The following is a 7,221-nucleotide window of genomic DNA, read 5'->3' as shown; positions in this document are numbered from 1 at the left end:
ATGTGTGTGTGTGTGTGCGTGTGTGTGTGTGTGTGTGTGTATATGTATATGGCTGGCTGCCGACAAATTTTTCTGCTTTTAAAAAGAAAAAAGGATTTTATCCTTTATATATGTATATGTATGTGTGTGTGTGTGTGTATATATATATATATATATGTGTGTGTGTGTGTGTGTGTGTGTGTGTATATATATGTATGTATATGTATATATATGTGTGTGTGTGTGTGTATTAAGATTCAGGTGAATAAGGCACTTAAATGGTAAAGCACCTGGTTTGCTCAAATTTAAAATGCATACACAGCAACTATAGATGAATACAAACATTAGTACCAAAGTATGGGCAGAAAGATATTCAGGTTATATACACAATGAATTGTTCCCAACTGAGTATGTTTTCAGCCCTTGGGCTAACCCAGAAATGCACATTGTATTAAATATATGGTCCATAATATACTTCAAACACATAAGGAGCAGGTTCCAAGAGAGGTGAATCATAAAAAAATAAATAAATAACAAATGTTTGTTATTTACATATGTAGGCACAGGAGTGGCTGAGTGGTAAGCAGCTTGCTTATGAACCACATAGTTCTGGATTCAGTCCCACTGCATGGCACCTTCTACTATAGTCTCAGTGGATTTGGTAGACAGAAACTGAAAGAAGCCCGTCATAAATATATATACATATGTATATATATGTGTGTGTGTGTGTGTATGCTTGTGTGTCTGTATTTGTCCCCCCCCCCATCGTTTGACCACTGATGTTGGTGTGTTTATGTTCCCGTAACCTAGTGGCTTGGCAAAAGAGACCGATATAATAAGTACTAGGCTTGCAAAGAATAAACCCTGGGGTTGATTTGTTCAACTAAAAGGCAGTGCTCCAGCATGGCCGCAGTTAAATGTCTGAAACCACTAAAAGAATAAAAGTGTGTGTGTGTGTGCATGTATATATATATATGTGTGTGTGTGTGTGTATTTAATTGAAAAGGGGTTAAGAATTCATACAACTCAAAGATTATAATTAAAAAGTGAAGGTAGAAACAGCATGAAAGTATTCTTCTACTTTTGACTGCGACCATGCTGGAGCAGCGCCTTTAGTTGAACAAATCGATCCCAGGGCTTATTCTTTGTAAACCTAGTACTTATTCTATCCATCTCTTTTGCCAAACTTCTAAGTTACGGGGACGTAAACACACCATGGTGGAGGACAAACACGGACACACACACAAATCATAGATGTATATATAAATATATATACATACATATACACACACACACACACACACATATATATATATATATACGACAAGCTTCTTTCAGTTTCCGTCCACCAAATCAACTTACAAGGCTTTGGTCAGCCCAAAGCTATAGTAGAAGACGTTTACCCAAGGTGCCACGCAGTGGGCCTGAAACTGGAACCATGTGGTTGGTAAGCAAGCTACTTACCACACAGTCATGCCTGCACTTATGTTTAAAGAATTTTTATATTTGTTACATTAAGTGACTTTTATAAAATATAACCAGTTTCATGTGTGTGTGTGTGTGTGTGTGTCTTTGTGTATATATTTGTCCTCCACCTTTGCTTGACAATTGTGTTGGTTTGTTTACATCGCTGTACCTTAGCAGCTTGACAAAAAAGACTGATAGAATCAGTACCAGGCTTTAAAGAAGTAAGTACAAGGATTGATTTGACTGACTAAACCCTTCAAGGTGGTGTCCCAGGATGACCACAGTCAAATGACTAAAACAAATGAAAGATAAAAGATGCAGGTATTACTATGTAGTTAAGTAGTTTACTTCCCAGCCAAGTAGTCTTGGGTTCAATCCACAGCATGGTGCCTTGGGCAAGTGAGGCAACCAAAGCCTTGTGATTGGATTTAGTAAATGGAAACTGGAAGAAGCCCGACATACACGCATGCATACACACACACATATTGGCATAGGTGTGGCTGTGTGGTAAGAAGCTTGCTTCGCAACCTCATAGTTCCAGGTTCAGTTCCACTGTGTGGCACCTTGGGCAAGTGTCTTCTGCTATAGCCTTGAGCCAACCAAAGCCTTGTGAGTGGATTTGGCAGACGGAAACTGAAAGAAGCCTGCCGTATATATATATATAATTGTCATATATATGTATATATTTCTGTGATTGTGTTTGTAGTTGCCCCACCACACACACACACACACACCACTTGACAACCAATGTTGGTGTGTTTACGTCTCCATAACTTAACGGTTTGAGGAAAGAGACCTATAAAATAAGTACTAGGCTTACAAAGAATAAGTCCTTGGGTCAATTTGTTCGACTAAAACCCCTTAAGGTGGTGGTACAGCATGACCACCGTCAAAATGGCTGAACCAAGTAAAAGAATATGTGTGTGAAGTGAGTCGAGTGTGTGTATTTTTGTGTCTCTTTGTCTTGACATTGTAGGATAGTTGTGGATGTCACTGTCATACAAGAAATGACAACTTGCTGGGGCTACTTGCTGGTGCCTAGCAGTGGGAAATTTAGACAGTGTCACGTGACAACTTGCTGGGGCAGCCTGCTGGAGCCTAGCAGCAGGTATAAAAAGGGGAATTTGACAAGACGGTCAGTCGGACGCTGACACTCGTTGATGCTGCATCAAAGAGGCCAGGGAATAGAAGAAAGAAGACATGCACCCAACACCAGAGCTGAAGACACCGCCGAAAGGGCGGGGGAGTAGGGGCCGAAACCGGACGTGGTTCCTCCTGATGATGTCTTGAGCTAACTGGATCCTATAAAGGAGCTGTTGTGGTAGCAGACCACGAAACATGGTTGAAATTCCCCAATAATCTACGCGGAAACGTCTGGCCATGGGGAAATATTACCTTGCTTGGAAACAGGTGAGGGCTTGGTGACAGGAAGGGTATCCAGGTATAGAAAATCTGTCTCAATAAACTCTAAAAGTGGGCATTAAAATGACGATGTTATCATCATCATCCTCAAGAGCCTTCAAGCTCCTCTGTATAGTCACTTGACCTTCAAGAAACAGCAGTCTCAAATCATACCCTACCATCTATTATAGTACTATAAATTTTTTGTTCCCACTGCATGCGACATTAAATATACTAAGAAAATTTAAATAGTTACATAGTCTATCTATAGACAAAACACAAAGAGATTGACCCAACAGGAGGTATTAGTCATATTTAGAATAGTCATTAAAAACCGCATAGTTATCTGTTATTTATCCATGGCAGTATTAAATATCTCATCATTATGATTAAGGACTTCTTAAAACTAAATAACCTAATTTGCATAGAAAGTATGTTTCTGGCAGCTAATTTAGTTCGATGTATTAATACTCTTAGCAGCATGTATTTGATATTATAACTTTATTATAAGAGTAAATCTGTTGTATAATGTGTAGTTCGTTATTTCTTTATTGCCCACAAGGGGTTAAACATAGAGGGGACAAACAAGGACAGACAAAGGGATTAAGTCGATTACATCGACCCCAGTGCGTAACTGGTACTTAATTTATCGACCCCGAAAGGATGAAAGGCAAAATCGACCTCGGTGGAATTTGAACTCAGAACTCAGAACCGCTAAGCATTTTGCCCGGCGTGCTAACGTTTCTTATTTCTTTATTGCCCACAAGGGGCTAAACATAGAGGGGACAAACAAGGACAGACAAAAGGATTAAGTCGGTTACATCGACCCCAGTGCATAACTGGTACTGAATTTATTGACCCTGAAAGGAGGAAAGGCAAAGTCGACCTCGGCGGAATTTGAACTCAGAATGTAACGGCAGACAAAATATCGCTAAGCATCTCGCCCGGCGTGCTAACGTTTCTGCCAGCTCGCCGCCTTACTGTTATATAATGTATAGCTTGTGCTGACAAATTGGATTGAGTCGTCTTTTCTGCCCACAGAGACATTGTCTAGACATTTGTTTACATTTTCCTGGTACATCCATTTGCACATACAGTCTCAGCTATGCAGTCAAATCAGACTGGAGTTATTTATTAATGACCTTTACTCTCTGTAATGAACTTTCTGTTTCTCACTCCTCCTTAACTGGCTACATACAGTTGCATCCATACACACACGTGTATATATGTATACATACATATGTGTGTATGCATATGCATACATACACACATATGCATACATGTGTATCTGTCTCAGTCTATATTTCTTTGTCTCTCACTTGTTCTGACTGTCTATCTCTTCCTCTTTTTCTCTCTCCCCTTTCTCTTTCTCTCTCTCTCCCTCTCTCTCTCACACACACACACACAGATTTTCTGCACAAGAACTAGGAGTGACAAAAAGTATTTACTCCAAAGGCATGTATGTTATTTAAGCTATTCATTTCTATACAAGCATTTGAACACCCAGAGCAATCAGTCTTCAATCCAATGTATTATCACTCTGTTGTGTGTAAACGTCAGTTAAAAGACTGGTGTATGCCCTCCAGTAGTAATGTCTGTAATTATTAATAAATACGAATTGTGTGGGCTTATTCTTACGTCTTTGATGTTGCCTGTATGAGTGGACAGCTAAAGTATAGCTGAAAAGACACAGATGCTCTTGCTCTCATAAAAAAAAAAAAGCATGGAAGTATCCACTGATATAGAGACTGGAACAAACAGAGAAGCTTGCTATAAATACATTTACAGTATATGAAACCAGGCGAAGTTGCTGAGATACTGAAAACATCAATTTGAGTTGTTACCACCTTGTTAAATACTCACTTAAACTTGTATGGTTATAGCCCCAGGCCAGTCCTAATCAAGTACGCCTATGATCAAAACACCCTAACTTTAACTAGTATGGTTATAATTGTTGTTTAACCCCAGGCCAGTCCTAATCAAGTACGCCTATGATCAAAGATATCCTGACTTTAACTAGTATGATTATAGTTGTTGTTTTGCACCTGGCCACTCCCTAACAAGCAGACCTGTGACCAAAGACATCTTAACCATAACCATCTTACCTTTGCTAACATAGTTATTTCAGACTATCTTACTCTATATATTACTTCTCTTTGTTAAAATAGCTAGCATGTGATTTAAGAGAGATTTAGTTGCTATTTTCAGCAGGTCAAGTGACTCCATAAAGACTTCCTCATTAATTTACAATTAGTCTGTTTGTGTAGTAAGGTGTCACCTGCAATTACCAGTGCTGCTGTACAATTACCAGCTGCTATTAGGATAAAAATGTCAAATAAGGTACAGGTCAAGAAGTTTGCATTCCAAACACATGGTTCTAGGTTCTCTCTCACTGCATGGCACCTTGGGCAAGTATCATCTACTATGCCTCCAGGCCAACCCAAGTGGATTTGAGAGTCAGAAACTGAAAGAGACCCCTTGTGTATAGTGTGTGTGTATGTGTGGAGTGTCAGTGTCATACAGGTGAGGGTTGGCTATGGGAAGGACATCCAGAAGTAGAAAATCAACCTTGCTCCTGAAAGAAATTCTGTCTGACCCATGCAAGTATGGCAAAGAGGATGTTAAAATGATAATGAGGAAGAAGAGGATGACGATGAGGAAGAGGGAAATTAGAAGCACTTGAAGCTGAATGACATGTAAGTCTCAAAGACAGTTGAAAGTTTGTAAGGCGGCGAGCTAGCAGAAACGTTACCACACCGGGCGAAATGCTTAGCGGTATTTCGTCTGCCGTTACGTTCTGAGTTCAAATTCCGCCGACGTCAACTTTGCTTTCATCCTTTCGGGGTCGATAAATTAAGTACCAGTTATGCACTGGGGTCGATGTAATCGACTTAATTCCTTTGTCTGTCCTTGTTTGTCCCCTCTGTGTTTAGCCTCTTGTGGGCAGTAAAGAAATAAGAGTGGGTTCATCAGAGTAAGATGTAAAGAATGTGAGTTTTGACAGTGAGTTATGAGTACATGTGTTTAGATATAGCTGAGCATGTATGCATGTGCACAGGTCTGTGTGAACATGCGGAATGCATAGGTGTAGCTGTGTGGTAAGAAACTTGGTTTGCAACTACATAGTTCCAGGTTCAGTTCCACTGTGTGGCACCTTGGGCAAGTGTCTTCTGCCATAGCCTTGGGCCAACCAAAGCCTTGTGAGTGGATTTGGCAGACGGAAACTGAAAGAAGCCTGCCATATATATATAATCGTCATATATATGTATATATTTCTGTGACTGTGTTTGTAGTTGCCCCCCACACACACCACTTGACAACCAATGTTGGTGTGTTTACGTCTCCATAACTTAGCAGTTTGAGAAAAGAGACCTATAAAATAAGTACTTGGCTTACAAAGAATAAGTCCTGAATGTGAGTTTTGACAGTGAGTTATGAGCACATGTGTTTAGATATAGCTGAGCATGTATGCATATGCACAGGTCTGTGTGAACATGCGGAATGCAGCGCATGTATGTGTATTCATGTATCTGAATATCTGTAGATATATATAAATTATACACCCCACCACCCACCTACACATTGCCAAAAATACTTGTCTGGTTAGTTAGTGACTAAAATGGTAAGCATTAGACTGAAATACCTTTAGGTATTTAACTTTGAATTCTCTACAGCCTGAGGTAAGCAAATTAATTACTAAGCTTGTAATAGGTCAATTCAATTTGGCCTTGTGCCACTATTAGAAATCAATATTACTACTGTATAATTAGTTAAAATGGTTTTATATAACCAGAGCAACAACAGCTGCAGGCTGGCTGTGTAGTTAAGAAGTTTGCTTCACAATGAACTAGTTCTGAGTTCAGTCCCACTGCACTACACCTAGGGCAAGTATCTATTACTATAATACATGACTAACCTATAGCTTGTAATGGAATTTGGTAGATGGAAACTGTGTAGAAGCCTGTTCTGTGGCCATATGTATACATCATCATCATTTAACGTCCATATTCCATACTGGCATGGGTTGGACAGTTTCACAAGAACTGGCCAGCTGAAGAGCTATCTCGGTTCCATGTCTGTTTTGACATGGTTACTACAGTTCGATGTCCTTCCTAACACCAACCACTTTACAGAGTGTACTGGATGTGTTTATGTGACACAGGCATAAGTGCTTTTTATGTGGCACTAGCACCTATGAGCCTGCAAGATTAGGAATGCTCAGCTAGAGGAATGTAGGGGACGTGTTGGTATGCAAGGACAACCACCATTTTACTTACCTTGACATGTCTTCTCAAGCACAGCAAACTGCCATAATATATCAGATATACATAATACACACACACAAACACACATATATACATATATATATATATA

At 39.6% G+C, this 7,221-nt stretch overlaps 1 protein-coding gene across 4 annotated transcripts in view; it reads left to right on the top strand.

Moving 5' to 3' along the window:
* Positions 1–7,221, top strand: part of LOC106874829 (coiled-coil domain-containing protein 28A) — a 59,053-nt gene that overhangs the window by 22,110 nt on the left and 29,722 nt on the right. The window lies entirely within an intron of this gene.

This window comes from Octopus bimaculoides, chromosome 15 (assembly GCF_001194135.2).
Source record: "Octopus bimaculoides isolate UCB-OBI-ISO-001 chromosome 15, ASM119413v2, whole genome shotgun sequence".
NCBI classification, from domain to species: domain Eukaryota; kingdom Metazoa; phylum Mollusca; class Cephalopoda; order Octopoda; family Octopodidae; genus Octopus; species Octopus bimaculoides.
Note: the sequence above shows the minus strand (reverse complement) of the source record. Positions and strands in the feature narration are given on the sequence as shown.